The following is a 15,516-nucleotide window of genomic DNA, read 5'->3' as shown; positions in this document are numbered from 1 at the left end:
CTCTAGCCCACTCGGCCGCCGATCCCGCTCCGGAGGGAAACATGTCTTCTGTTTAGACACGCACAGCAAGTTAGCGAGTGGATTACACCGCTGTATGCACTGAAGCTGTAGCAATCTAGAAGGTCCACGAAAAAAAAAAAAAATACAGCCATGCTCGATGGCAGGTTGAAAGTAAACGCTGGGGAGGGGGTCGGCTCCTCCCGAGCGTTCGCTCTGCCAAAGTGGAAAGAGATGGGAGGAGCTGCTTCATCTCAAAACTGAAAGTTTTCATATGAAGCAGCTCCTCCCTCCTTCGATTTGTGTGTATGTTGATAAGGCAAAAAAACGCAGTGCCTCTTATGCTCATTTAGCGACGCAGCCAGGAATATTTTCTAAGGTGGAGGGGGAGGGGGGGGGGGGGACGCTTCTCCCGCCTCTCCTGTATTTACATCACTGGTGTATTGTCGGCTGTACATGATCTTGAATTTCTCAAATCAACCTGTTTTACTGAGCCACAAAACACGGCCTGTAATTCAAACCAAACCAAAAAAAAAAAAAACTTAAAAAATACGTACATTTTCTTAGCAAAAAAATAAAAACTTAAAACAGATATCCAGTGAATGATTAAGCAATTACATGTATTCACAAATAAGAAATCAAGTCGAATTAAGATATTGAACACCGTTTGTTTGAAGGACCAGATGGACATGAGTTGATGCAGATTCCAATCAGCAAACAAAGGTTATCAAGCAACGTATAACAGGAGAAGAAGCTGGGAAATTATGTCTGCTCGCATTCGATTGACTTCAAAGTTCGTATAGAGTACGATAACTGCAGTAATGTCAACCGTAGTGACACCGGCCCCAGAAATATGGACTGAGATAGAGTGGGGTCGAAACCGAAACTATTAAGTCGTATTTCAATCCTTGGCTGCCTTGGCTGGCTTGGCTTCGTGCCAATTCAAAGCCGCAAGCAACTTCTGGATCCTTGTTCGTTCCGGAGAGGACACAAAGGCCTTTCTCGGAGTGCGTCGGTCGATCCGAGTTTAGGTAAGTTTTGCCGATTTCATATTCATAATGCATGCTAGAAGAATATCCAGATATGCTAGATCATCTTCGGAACAACGTAGCTCACGTTGCCACCGTAATTCGGATGATTTTTCACTTTTTTCTACGATTTGAGTCGAAAAAAGTGAAATCGTCTTAGCACTAACCGGCGGCGGCGGGCGCCGCCGCCGTCGCGGTGCCGCCGTGCCGCTATCCTGAGAATCCCGTGAATGCTCTGCGACACCGGAGCACTGCAGAGACGCTGATTAGATTGTTTCTAAAGTACGCGTTGCTATCAGTGAACTGTTCTGTGTTGTTAAACGCTTGATTGCGTGTCGTCTCGTCCTTTTTCATGCTAGCGGCAGCGTTGAGTTGTGCCCAATGTTTTGAAACTCCCGGCCCGCGCGCTCTGGGTTTTCACGCCGCGTCCAGCGGGATGGCGCGGTTCGACTGGCGCTGGCGTTTGGCGTATTGATAGGACACGCTCCTAACTGGGTGTCGTCGTTGTGCTCGTGTACGGCGTGTGCCTCGCGCCGGCGTGCGGTGCGTGGCGTTGGGTTTGAGGTGCTTGGGCCTTGAGTTTCTTATACTTGGGACACACAGGCAACTCGAATGCCATTTAGAACGAATGACATTTGAGCGGACGGCCAATCGGCGCGCGACACTCCGGGCGTGACGCATTCCACGCGCGACAGATAGCGAGCTGATTCGCCGATCACACAATTGTCATTCGTTGTAAATGGCATTCGAGTTGCCCGTGTCACACGGGTATTAAAAGTGTTGACCGAGCCCTGTTAATCTCATCGTTCTTGTTGTTTTCTCCCTTGTTGCCTGTTTGTTATTTTGATCATCTTGCTCTGGTTGATTGGCTAGCAGACGATCGTGCGTACGGGCCCCTGCATATATGTCTAGCCTTGCGAGCCACCCAGGGTACTACAGTCGCTAATAATGATTATTATTGCTTGCCTTAGCGACGTTTTAATTTACCCCGGCTACATTCGTGACTGGTAGAACTCGTGGGTGCACAAGTAGTTTACATGGCTGAGGAAAGAGGTTGAATGATTTGATTAAAATGCTCAGATCTGGTATAGAACGTTTAGTGGTAGTGGGGAGACACATACAAAGCAAGGAGATCCAGCTTTGAATGTGATGGCTCCCTACTTACTACAACGTTTAAATACCTGAGGCCCTGGTAAAGTTGAAGGGAGTCTCTTAAAACATTTGTGGAAAGACCCAAAGCTGGCTACAATAATAGTCTAAAAGCTGGTCCACACTGTTGCAACCGACTAGGACTGACTCCGACGAAACCAGTCTTTAAGCCTCTTGTGACGGCTTATGACCACGCCGTCCAGCAGTAATAATGGCAGTCGTAAGCGGCTTAAAACTCTGCTTTGTTCAACTCGGTCGTAGTCAGTTGCAACAGTGTGAACCAGCTCTAACGCCTCTTAGGCGCATGCGCAAACAGTAGCTTCAGGATAAACTTGCGCATTGCACTGCCCCAAAGGATATCGATCACATCCCCGGTGTTTATTTTTAATCTGGATCCCTGCACTGCAGAACATGTCAAGAGGCTTGTTGATTGCTGTGCATGTGCCTATCAAGCGAGCTGTGCTACTTTTAAGTGGTGTTTAATTTGTTTTTAGCTTCCTGGGATTTCTTAAGGTACCAGTAGGTATCTAAGCTCTACATGCACATTGTTCTTAACAGGCACTTCACCAGAAATTTGTTTTTTTTTTTTGGGGGGGGGGGGGAGGGCCCAGCAAAATGAACGATTTTGGGGGGGGGGGGATAGGGTAGGTAATAAAGAAAAGGTGAGGTAGGCTCCTACCCCCCCCCCCCTTTCCGGCTGCGTGCATGGTTCTTAATACAATTACGTCATGAAGAAGCTCATTTTCTTTGTTTGGTTGAGTTTAATGGTGCTGTCATCATGGTCTTTGCACTGTCGACAACAAGAGAAGCGTAATGTTGGCACTTTTTCTTTTGTTGATCTGTGAAGCAAGTTTTGGTTTCTTTTTTCGTTCCAGAATATCAGTCTGATTCTTATTCATGGTATTGCAGGAAGTCTGTATCATCAAGAAAAAACTGCAGGTGGCTGGAAGCTGCCGATCAGCTGCCAGTCTGGATAGTAGCCATCAACTCAGCAAAGGCCTGCAGGCGAATCAGCCCAACCTGTTTCTCTGCTGCCTTTCAAGACAGGATGCTTTGTGAAAAGTGAAACGGGGCCCACGCACTGCTTCCGCAGGGCCCTGCTGGTATTTATCTGACCTTTTGTTCTCCTAAACAAATAACACCATTACAAACTGTAATATACCGAGCAATTGCCCACTCTAAATTGGGGATGACCATGGTGAGCTGGGGGATAGAGTAGGTAATAAAGCAAAGGTGTACATGGTCGGGTGGTCCCTTGGTCTGACCACGGAATTACAAACAGCTGCCATTTGCAAAGCTGGTTGACTGCAAACACGTAAAAACAAACCGTCTGTTTGTTTGTTTTTTTTCGTTTTTTTTATTACAAATTAACATCCTAAAGAATGGTTGCTTACGCATTTGCTTGTTCTTGTTATAAAGCCTTAAATTTATTCTTCCGAGTTAGAACAAAAAAGCAACCCATCTTTTTTGGGGCACAACTTTCTTTGGCAATGAAGAGAAAACTACGGAGGGGGGAGGCAGGCAGTGCCAATGGCTCTGTGTTAGTGCACCAAATAGTTATGGTTTTTTTTTTTTTTGTCTCGGTTTCAGTTAGGGTTTTGGCATGTCAACCACGCAGTTGCTTCAGTGCATGTTTTTGTACAAGGATTGCGGTTGAGGGAGCTGAACCGCGATCGCCGAGCATGGAGGCATATTCAGATCTATTTCTGAAGGCTTCACCCGTTTTTAAGCGTAAGCCAACACTTTGACTGAAGCACTCGGACAGACTTGCAAGGTAGATTTCACCGTGGTCAATCTCCTAGAATTTCATTTGTCTCTCAGCTGACGAAGATAGGCAGTGTCGAATCAGGAAAAGCTGCAAACTTCATGATAGTAGATAAGCGCCGGAAAAATACCTAGACAAAAATTTGACGTGAACACTGGCGTACCGGCAACTAACATTTATTAAAAACAAAATTTCTTGTATAGTAAGTGGTAAGGATGCAGATTTGTGGTAATGAACTGTCCTCTCATGTTGATATCTTTTCAGATATATCAGTGTTTAGAAGGGAGCTAAATTTTTATCTTTAATTCGTGATTGCATGTTAGTCTGTTCTTTTTTTACAAGTGGAAGACATTGTGTTAAGTCATGTACTACCATTTTATGTGCCACCACACTATGACCTAGTGGTCGTTCTGGGGCATGATTCAAATAAAACATTACGGTATTATTATTATTATTATTATTATAGCTGTGAAAAACGTCAGTCATGACTACAACTGGTCAACCCTCTATCAAAAAATTAATTCTTTTGCCGATAAGGTTATGGATGTGTCACTTGTACACCTGGTGCCTTTGGCTTTAATCTTAAATGCCTGGTGTAGCTCTCTAGATTCTTTATCTGGGTATCTGGCCAAAAATTTGGTGTCTTTAAACGACTGGGAGCAAAAGCAGCGTCTGCAGTGTGTGGCCAGATGTCGTGATGGAGATCGCTTGTGTGGCCACCTCGCGTTCGCGGGCGCAGTCATTAATACATAGGCCTGTCTGACCTGTGTACACAGAACCATATGACATTGTGATTCCGTACACAACTTTGGTTGTGCATTCTGTGAATTTTTTGCAGTGTTTAGTTTTGCATTTGTCTTTTCCAAGGGCCGCTGCTGCAGCGACAACACACATCAGCTGCTGCCCTTGTTTCCCGTCATTTAATGACACCAAATATTTGGCCAGATACCCAGATAAAATGTCTAGAAAAAGCTACACGTGGTGTTTGAGATTATAGCCGAAGGCACGAGTTGTACAAGTGACACATCCATAACCTTATCAGCAAAAGAATATGAATTTCTTGATAGAGGTCTACATTGGTTGTAATCATGATTGACATTTTTCACAGCAATGTAACAGATTTTATTTTTTTTTCAATAATGTTAGTTGCGAGTGCGCCAGTGGCAACTTCTTGACCCTGTATATTTTTTTGGCGCTTGTCAATGATCATGTACCACCTGACCCAAATTGCCACATGAACAAATTTCATGAGTGCTGCCGCGTTTTGAGGTCAGTTATCTGTAAACTCTTCTGGTGCTGAAAAACTATTGCGCGGGAGGAATATACAGAAATAGAAGCACGCACACTCCACGGCGCGAAGTCGCATTCCATTTGGATCGCATTCAGTTATGGCTGGCCCTAGGGGGTCGCTGGCACACCACAGCTCAGAATATGTGTAGTGAGGATTGCGCTGCAGAACCCAGGGGTCCTGAGCTCTGTCCCCACCCCTGCTCACACACACCAGTGAGCTTGCTAGCCAACCAGCATACGGAAACAACTAGGAGTCCCGGTTCCCACTGTCCCATTTGTCATACACGTTGCACACCACTTGCTTGGTTTGTTTTAAGATTTCTTGGTTGCCAAACTTCATAAAAATCTTACATGTCAAACAAAGGGGCAAGCTCACAGAGTGCCTGCAATAAACCACACTGATGATGCCCAAAGATGCGCATGATAAAGATGCCATCTTAATTTTGCAGGGAGCTAGAAAACCTAGGGTGAATTTAAACCAAGAAAACACAAAATAGCTAAAAAGGAAATCCTCTAGGTTTGGCACATCCTGGCTAATGTTATGCTAACATTCTAAAGTCAAAGCTAAACAGAACAATTTTACATATATTTTAATTGGTTACGTTCCACCCAGCAAATTATTATGGTAGAACTATATTCAGCTATGCAGTGAAATGGTGGATACTTGGGCTAGTTGGTGGTTGCTATACATAATTAAACAGCGCACAAGGAGAGGGACAGAAAAGGAAGACAGAACAGGCAAGCGCTGTTCTGTCTTCCTTTTCTGTCCCTCTCCTTGTGCGATGTTTAATTATGTATAGTGAAATGGTGTCCTTTGGCTCTCTAGCTTTAGCTCCATTGCCACGGAACGTTGTCCCCAAGTATATCACTTTCTAGATCTTTTCGACTGCACCCCTCCTATTCCTCTCCTGCTTTGCTGTTCTACTCGTTCTATCCCCATTCTGTCTGCCAGTCGTGGAGATAAACGCCCATGACGACAGGGTGCCTGATGTCTCTTTCATATATTTTTTTAACTTGCGTAAAATAGAGGAATAGGCATTAATATGTCCTTAGATGAGTTGATATGTTTCAAAAGTAGGGGTTGAGCGCTTACTCTGCCGCGGGTGCATGCTCTGTGTTTTTTGGTAGTTTTATGGTGTTGTGCGTTACTAGAATAAGTTGGGCTTTAGTATAGTTACCGCATATGTGTACAGTAATTCACGCAGTTGTTAATGGCCGTTAGTACCTAACTCAACCCTGTGCAGGGTAAGGGTGTCTATGAGCTGAAAATTGGTATTGTTGAGAAATTTGGCAATTGGAAAAGTCTCAAGATTTCCAGCCTAATCAGTATCGATCAGGGAATTTCAGCCTTCCTTTCTCTGAATGTAAGCAAAAGACACGTGTGGTGTGGCACATGCACCTTCCTCCTACTCAGCAACTCGGCCGGCCTGCCAACGTAAATCTTTGCTGGAAACTAGAGTCTTGGTAGAATCCAGAGATGCAACTTCATCTCGAAATGTATTTACAAGGCAAACTTCTATACTCTCAACAAACTGCTGCTGCTTATGGCGGATTTGTGGAATGGCTTCATAGTGCGAGAGTTTGTCTCTATAGCTACCCTAGTTGCTCCTGAATAAACTTCTAGGGGATCTTTTCCGGGCTGTGAACATCATGACAGTTGAGGTAGTTTCTGCTGGAAAAGGGAAGGGGGCAGAGAGGGTATCCCTCAGCTTGACAGTCCATAGAAGCTTTGTCAGCCAGGATTTTGAATGTTGCGAGGACATTGACAGCTGTGTTAGCTCATATATTTTTTGCCAAAAGTTGTACGACTAACCGTTAGGATTGCAACATCCAACAGCATGACATGCCAGCTCCTGTGGTGTCATTTAATCTTGTCGCTTAGAGACCACTTTTGGTACATGGGTTATATAGAACACTAAACGAACCAGTTGGAGGCGCATTCCAGGCACCATAACGTAGCCTCTGCTGCTGAGATGTTCTTATTGCAGGTATAATTTCCGATTCTGTTTTTTTTTTGTTTTTCAGTGGGAGCTCATGGAGGTGGCACGGTGCATGGAAGGACAGAGTGGCTGACAGTGAGCTGCCCAAGCAAGCTGCTGGCTCTTGTGACCGTCTCCGAAAGCCTGTGGATGGGCTAAATTGCAGACGTGCCTGGACATTTATAAATGGTAAACGCAATCTAGACTACCTTTGAATTATGCCTTGGTCTAACGGATGTAGCTTGGATGTCGTGTTTGGCTGCTAGAATGGAACTGGATAGTGTTAAGCAGCACATGTCACCAAGTAGGCACACGCTGGGACGCTTATCCACAAACTCGGCTTCCCAGTCCACGAGCCACCAAAGACCCAGCCAAAGAGATCCCGAGTCATCCATGATTTCATGTTTCATACGTATATGATGGTTTTACTGCAACAGCTCATACTATTTGGCATTCTAAACTTTCCCATCACTAAGAATACATTTTTGTGGTGCCATCCATGTTGGTTTTCAAAAGCTCTGATATCTGGGCCTTGTTCTGTTAGTTTCCATGCGAACTGTGAATCGCTTGCCAGGGATGCTTTTGCCACTGCAGGCCAATTTCCTTGGCAAGGCATTTAACTATTTCTGGTTTCATACTTGGCTTCAATTGATTGTTGAGCCATTGACTTTCTCTTTCGACGCTGGCACTGCCACCATAATAGTCCCATCACATACACTGGCACTACTGCTCGTTACAAAAGGTACAGCCGTTTGCATCTATCTATCCATCCCTTAGATGGTCTTTTCTCCTATGCCATGGTGGCCCTTAAGTTAATGTAGCTATCCACTTGCAGTGAAGTTCTTCACATCAAGTTAAAAGGAATCTTTCACATTCTTTTAGAAGATTCTTCACTTCAAGAGTAAAAGGAGTTTTTCACATGCCTTTAGAAGATTGGTCCCAATATAGGAATGTTGCTTGCCCCGACATCTCTAAACCACCTCTGTAGTGGTTTCTCGATGTCTTAACATGCCGTGCGTCAGAATGTGTTTTGTCGCGCTTTTATGTCACACCGCTCTTGAGTAGTTTACTAAGATCTTGTGGGCTCCAGTGACACAAAACGTTTTGTCTCCTTCTCCACATGCCTTATTATTTCAAGTTTTGTTGCAAATGTCAACTTTGCCCTCTAGACATTCACAGTCATAACAACTCTCACAGAATTCAGTGGTTATTGTACTCTTTTTACTGGTTTCCTTTTTGAGCAAAATGTGCGAGTGCCAAAAGCACAAGCTCGGAGGAAGGGATCAAGAAGAAAGAAGGTGGAACCCGCGCACGGTGTGGTTGTGGTGGAACGCGAAGCAAGGCATCGGCGCTATGGCCGGTGGAACGGCAAGCAAGGCTTCGTGGGTTTGGGTGGTCAAACCTTGAGCAAGGCTTCGTCAAGACTGTTGGTGGGCCCCGAGCAAGTCTTCGACAATGTGCCTGTGCTTGTTAGTGAGCACTGTGTGGCGCTGTAAGCACCCAAGCCACCACCGACATCTTGGGACCATGATTGGACTCTCCTCCTCCTCCAAATGTATGGCATCTTTGATTTGGCTTCTGTTCCTTTTGTTATGCTTTCAAAGCTTTTGTGTTTTTCCTTCTGCGGTTATGAAGAGTGGAACGCTTGCAAGATATGTTCTATTCCTTTATTTATTCCTTTTTTTTACGACTGTGTGTGCGTCCTGTGCACAAACGGTCGTAAAAAAATGAAAATAATAAAGGAAAAGAACATATCTTGGAAGCCTTCTGCTCTTCGTAACAGGGGCAAGAAAATCACAAAAGCTTTGAAAGCGTAACAAGGAGGGAACAGAAGCCAAATCAAAGACGCTATACATTTCGTATGAGGAAAGTCGAATCATGGTCCCAAGATGTCGGTGGTGGTCCCAGTCCCTTGCGGCACCAGTCGGAGTCGAGAACTTGTGGTGGCTTGGGTGCTTATAGTGCCGAACAGCGCTCGCTCACAAGCACATGCACATCGTCGAAGTTTGCTCAGGGCCCACCAACCATCTTGACAAAGCCTTGTTCGGGGTTCGACCTCCCACACCACTGAAGCCTTGCTTGTTGTTCCAACCACTGAAGCCTAGCTCTACGCAGCTTCCGCCTTCCTTCTTTTTTTCTTTTTCTTCTCTTCCGAGCTCGTGTTTTCGGCACTTGTGCATCTTACTCAAAACGGAATCCAACGAAGAAAAAAATCATTCAATTCTGTGACAGCAACATGTAGGCCTATTTGTTGGTTGATTCTAATGTCAAATATCCATGATTGTCCACATTGGATATCATTTGCCTGCGGTGTGTTCTGCAGCCACAAACATCTGCCATGCCACCGCTACGCATTAGTGTTCAGTGGAGAAACCTGCTACGTGGCTTCAGAGCATGCAGTCATTAATTTCAACACTAGGGAATATGACAGTGATGTCTCATGCAAATGGACACCTTCGTTCCTACCCAAAAGCGTCCATAATGTGAGCTGTGCATAATAACAGGACAAAATGCAGGTATTTACCCGGTTGGTCCCCGAAAACGGTTTTTATATAGCAGAGTATCCATATTATTGAGACATGACTGTTTCCCCACCCTGCCCGAGTCCTACTAGAGCGACAAAGAGAAACACCTGACACTGATATGCCTCAAGACTGGATAATACGCCAAAAAACACAGACGAAATGAAGGAAGATCTGGGCAGGGCACGTTGTAACTTAACTGAATAGTTTACTTTGGTAAAAAAAATATATCTACTGATAGGAAGTAACACATGCTGTGTGAACACTGTAAACCTGATTCGCATGGTGTGATTTTACTCGCGAGTTTGCTGTTGTGACGTCACTCATGCAGCGAAATATAGGCATGGGGGAAGCTGCAGTGCCTGATGTCACAGGTGTAAATTTGCAAGTGAAATTGCGCCATGTGAAGTGGGCTGATGCGTCGTCTGAACGCACTCCCCCAGAAACGAGCGTCATTGGCTCTGCAGACCGTGGAATTCTTTGTCATGTATTAGTAATGAGGGTGGGCTCACATGAGTTGTTATTCTAGGATTTCATCAAGAAGGCATTGTGAATTTTCCTCTTTGCTTTTGTCTTGTAGCAGCCCATGACACTAGTCTTTTTCTAAGTTGGACTTGCACTCACAATGGACACAGTGAATTGCTAGGTGACCTTCTGGATAAAATACCAGGGTGACAACTCTTGTCTGAGGTGCACCCTTAGTGTCATTGTCTGACAGAATTTCACTCTCTGTGGAACTAGTGGCACTGGTTTCTGAGGAAGTGCATTTTGACCTTACAGTGTTCTGCCAGCAGGTGTCAGTTTTTATCTGTATAGATGCTCTTAGGGAGTCAGTTACTCAAGCTGCCACCAGTCGGCGCGCTTAACGGGCTGCCATAGCTGACCTTCATTTTGTCGCCGTTGTTTCGCATTGTGTGCTGCACCGGTCACCACCAGAGCTTTGTTTTCGTGTTCTTTTACGTTCCGCTTTGAAGTCGAGTGTTTTCTTTAGGTCTTTTTGATATTTCAGGCTTTCATTTATTCATTTGATACCTATGTTTCAATATAGATGTATTTTCTTATTTTTAGAATGGAATCGGACAGTGAATGGATCACGATACAAAATCATGGCCTAGGCTTTAGAGAACATGTAAGTTCATCACATTCTTTTGCTTTTGTCGCTAATAAAGGGCAGTCAACACCATTGCGACATATGAAAATATCAACTGACGCAGTGAGGCTATCTCCAGATGCCAGTCGTTGGTTTGGCACGCAAAACCCCCAAATTTTTGGCAGTGAGGCTCTCGCAGTCATGCTTCTCGGTGCATGTGCGTGCTTTTAGACATTGTTTCCGTAGATAAAAGCCGGACCGCATGGAAGCGCTTTAGCAAGCAAGACGAGAGACAACGACGAGTCAGCAACGAAAGTTTCTCATTGCCACCCGTCGCGGCGCTCGGCTTTTGGATTTCTAGAAAACCGCATGAAAGCGATTTGGGGAGCAACGAGACAAGCGACTCGCTTCGCTTTCGCTCGATCAGTCGCGCGACGAGGCAAACCGCACGCAAGCGACCAAAACGATGAGCGACGTTTTCTAGAAATCCAAAAACCGAGCGATGCAACGGGCGACAGCGAGAAATCTTCGTCGCTGACTCTCATCGTTGTCGCCGTTGCTCGTCTCGCCGCTCGCTTGAGCACTTACATGCGGTTCGGCTTTTACTTACAGAAGCAATGTCTAAAGTTCGCACAGGCAGCAAGAAGCACGACTGCGATAGCCTTACAGCGTCAGTTGAAATTTTTATGTGTCGCAATGGTGTTGACTGCCCTTATTAGCGATAAAAACAAAATGTGATGAACTTAATGGTCTCTGAAGCCTAGGCCATAATCTTGTATCGTCGATCCATTCGCTGTCCGATCCCATTCCATAAATAAGAAAATACAAGAGCGATGTTCAAATGTCGATATCAAATGATTAAATGAAAGCCCGAAACATCGAAAGGACCTAAAGCAAACACACGATTTCAACGCAGAACGTAAAAGAACTCGAGAACAAAGCTCTGGTGGTGGCCGGTGCAGCACACAAAGCAGAGCAACTGCGAGAAACTGAAGGTCGGCTGTGGTGGCAGGGTCACGTGACGTCAAGGTGGCGGCGGCGCACCCATGAAATGTTGCCTGAAAGGGTCTATATGTATTTCTGTTTTTTTATACGAACCATTCAGTTGAAGGTTATGCAGTGTTCTGTCCAGATCTTCCTTTGTTGTGTCTGTGTTTTTTCGGCATATTATTCAGTGATGAATAGCCAACTTGCCATCTTAAGCCCCAAGACCATGCAGCATGCATACCAAGATATCTTTTGGCAGGCTTGCAATAACTTGTGCTTTTTTCATGAGCCTCGAAAAATGGGAAGCCTGCAAAGGTATCTTCGTGTGCATGCTGAATGTATTTAAGTCGTGTCAGGGTCGGTTGTTGTTCCTCTTGGTTGCTTTAGTAGGACTCTCATCCCATTTTACATTGAAAGTTTATAATACAATTTCACAAGGATATTTCTCACATTCATTGTATTTATTGATTCAATATAGTCAAGTCAGACTGAATGTTTTTCTGATCTGATTTTCTTTTGTGTCGTTTTAATTACTAGGGAATTTGGTGTTTTGTGGGTTTATAGCTTCAGGGCTGTCAGTGGAAGTTGAGACCACTTTATATTGCAACCTTAGAGGTAGCTAGGTGTAAAGGTGGGCGAGTTGATTGGTGGTCATATTGAATGAGTTAAAACAGCGCAAAAAAGATGGACCAGTAAAATGAAAGACAGCGCTGTGTTTGTGATTAAACATGAGGAAGATGCATAGAAAGGGGGGACGGACAACGAAGTTGTCAGTCTGTCCCCCCCTTTCTCTGTGTCTTCCTCATGTTTAGTTACTGTTACCAACATGCTCGTTTTGTACATAACTGTGTCTGTGTTTCCTTTTACTGGTCCTTCGTCTTTTTAGAGGTAGGTAACATAAATACCAAAAAGTACTTCTATGCATTTAAAGAAAAGCAGATAGAAAACATTGTCTTTACAGTGAAGTTGTACTTATGGCTTGGTTTTACTATCAAGAGAATCAAGAAAAATTCCCTTGCGGCAATTCAAAGTCTGCTTTCAAACGATCTGAGCAACCTTCCACAGTACTGTATGTTATATGTGGTGTTCACATTGAGGTGCTCTAACTGGCTTTTATTTTGCATTTACTGACAGCAGTATTCTACAAATGGAGGGAAATCATGTTTGTCACTGTCAAGTTCTGTAGTTTCTGCGTTATGTATTCTCCTGCAGTATGAAAGACCCAGTAGGAGCGCCTGGCCGAGGCAGTGACTGGTGTGCTCTGGGAGATCCCAATCTACCCAAGGGGGAACTCACTTAGTGTTCAGCTAAAGTGCAATGCACTCTTATCAGTTTTGGGGTTCACGGTGGAGAGCAGTTCATTCACATTATGTCACAGCCACTAATTCTGAAATGGCTGTCCGAGAGAAACTGGCCCGAGTCAAGGCAATTAATTATTTTCACTTCTAAAGTGCATGGTGCATGCCATCCTTCTGATTAATAAATCCGCTCATCAAGACATTTCATTTTTCAAATATGAGACTCGGGTGCAACATTAATATTTGTGCCTGTTTTCAAATTTTACACCAGAAACAACTGATAACAAAACCAATAATGAGCGTGCTTACTTCGAGCCTCCATGATCATATCTGTGGGCGCAATGCCGATAAAGCACGCTCTTAGTCTAAACCTAAACCAAAAACTGTCCGCAAGTTCAGGACCAGTTCAGCCCCGAGTGAGCGTCCTTTCCTCGAGGCAGAACAGAATCTCGTGGAGCGCACATAGCGCCCCCGACCACGGTCATCTCGGCCACGCGCTTTTAGTACGTCTTTTATATTGAAGGAGACTGAAGATACCACCAAGACCTTTTGGGTGGCCTTTCTGCTGTTATAATTTAATTAGGAGCATGATTTATAGTTCATGTAAAACATATTTACTAAACATGCATCACTGGTTATCTTGTTCCTTCTCCAGGTGCTGCTATCCAGCTCTACGTCACAGCCATGAAGTGGCCATGGGGTGAACTATGTACAACTGCTGTCATTAGTACTCGAATCGGCAGAGCCACCTACTAGCTGTGAAGCCCAGTTGCCAGGCAGCAGATACTCGACCAGCAACCAGCCTTTGTCGCTCTAGTGGGACACGAGAGCGACAAACAGAAACAAACGACAGCTACAAGCCTCCAACCCATTCAGCATGCCCGTGGTGGTACTTTTGGCAGGCTGCGTTTATTCGTTCGGTGCTCGTGAAATAAGCATGAGTGATTCTAAGCCTGCCAAAGATACCCTCGCGTGCATGATGCTTGTGTTTAAGCATAGCCTCCTTTATTCTACAAAGCCTGTCAAATCTGGAAAGACTCAGGTTTGAGACTTGTCGTCATTTGTTTCTGTTTGTCGCTGTAGTGGAACTCGGGCATAAGCTAGCACCATGTACTGAACATGAAATAAAAAACCTCTGTATCAAACTTGACTTGATTTTGCAGCTTCATTTGCATGCCAACCGCACAATAAATACAGCAGCTCGCGCATGTTTTCAACTTTCATTTTATTGTTTAAGTATTCTGAGAAAATTACTTTAGCAGCTCCATTAATCGTGGGTCACTAAATCCGGAACAAGGTAGCAACCAGTTTTTTTCTGCACACAGCACCAAAAATTGGAGATGTTTGACTCTATCATATGCCACAAAAAACATCCTTTGAATGACAACATAGACTTCCTTGGGAGAAGTCTGTAAATTCCCCGTATAGCCAAGATTGAATGACCAGAGAACTCCCACCCTGGCCCACACTGCATTTACACCGTTTTGCCAAGCTTGACTGACCACTGAACTGCCAGTGTGGCCCAGGATGCATTTAGACCGTTTTGCCAAGCTTGGCTGACCACTGAACTGCCAGCCTGGCCCAGGCTTGTTTTACACCGTTTAGCCAAGCTTGGCTGTACAAGGAACCCCCACTGAACTGCCGGGCCGGCTAGCCAGGCTGGGGCTAGCTTGCCCCTTGGAGCAAAACGGTGCTTGGGCCAGGGAAACTTTCCTCGGCTGCCCAAGCCGGCTCAAGCTTGAGCCGGTGAATTGTGCTGCTTGGGTCCCAACGTTTTTTTGGCAGTTCCGCCCGGCTCAGGAAGCCACAAAAATCGCCTCAGAATATCGAATTTTCGATAAGAAAGTAGCTGTGTATGTCTAGTATCATATTCGAGGAGAGCATTTTGATATTTATAATAATCATTTTTCTCAATTCCCGTCCCTGGCACCGAAAACCGCGTCTTTCCCTCTGGAGACTAAGTCCCAACGTTTTTCTTGGCAGTTCCGGCCGGCTCAGGAAGCCACAAAAATCGCCTCAGAATATCGAATTTTCGATAAGAAAGTAGCTGTGTATATCTAGTATCATATTCGAGGACAGCATTTTGATATTTATAATAATCATTTTTCTGTATTTTTCTCAATTCCCGTCCCTGGCACCGAAAACAGCGTCTTTTCGCTCTGGAGACTAAGTCCCAACGTTTTTTTGGCAGTTCCGCCCGGCTCAGGAAGCCACAACAATCGCCTCAGAATATCGAATTTTCGATAAGAAAGTAGCTGTGTATATCTAGTATCATATTCGAGGACAGCATTTTGATATTTATAATAATCATTTTTCTGTATTTTTCTCAATTCCCGTCCCTGGCACCGAAAACAGCGTCTTTTCGCTCTGGAGACAAAGTCCCAACGTTTTTCTTGGCAGTTCCGGCCGGC

The 15,516-nt window shown here is 44.7% G+C and overlaps 1 long non-coding RNA gene across 2 annotated transcripts; it reads left to right on the top strand.

The window, feature by feature from the left end:
- Positions 1-832: 832 nt before the first annotated feature.
- LOC115323008 lies at positions 833-14,003 on the top strand. Of its 2 annotated transcripts, none has more exons than XR_005717666.3 (4): positions 833-1,028; positions 3,084-3,277; positions 7,255-7,397; positions 13,761-14,003. It is a non-coding gene; the product is annotated as an uncharacterized LOC115323008 (long non-coding RNA). The 2 variants fall into 2 exon arrangements; XR_006078267.1 differs by lacking the exon at positions 833-1,028 and adding an exon at positions 1,255-1,568.
- The last annotated feature ends 1,513 nt before the right edge of the window (positions 14,004-15,516 follow it).

The sequence above is a fragment of the Ixodes scapularis genome, unplaced genomic scaffold, assembly GCF_016920785.2.
Source record: "Ixodes scapularis isolate PalLabHiFi unplaced genomic scaffold, ASM1692078v2 PGA_scaffold4__175_contigs__length_147842914, whole genome shotgun sequence".
In the NCBI taxonomy this organism is placed as follows: Eukaryota; Metazoa; Arthropoda; class Arachnida; order Ixodida; family Ixodidae; genus Ixodes; species Ixodes scapularis.
Note: the sequence above shows the minus strand (reverse complement) of the source record. Positions and strands in the feature narration are given on the sequence as shown.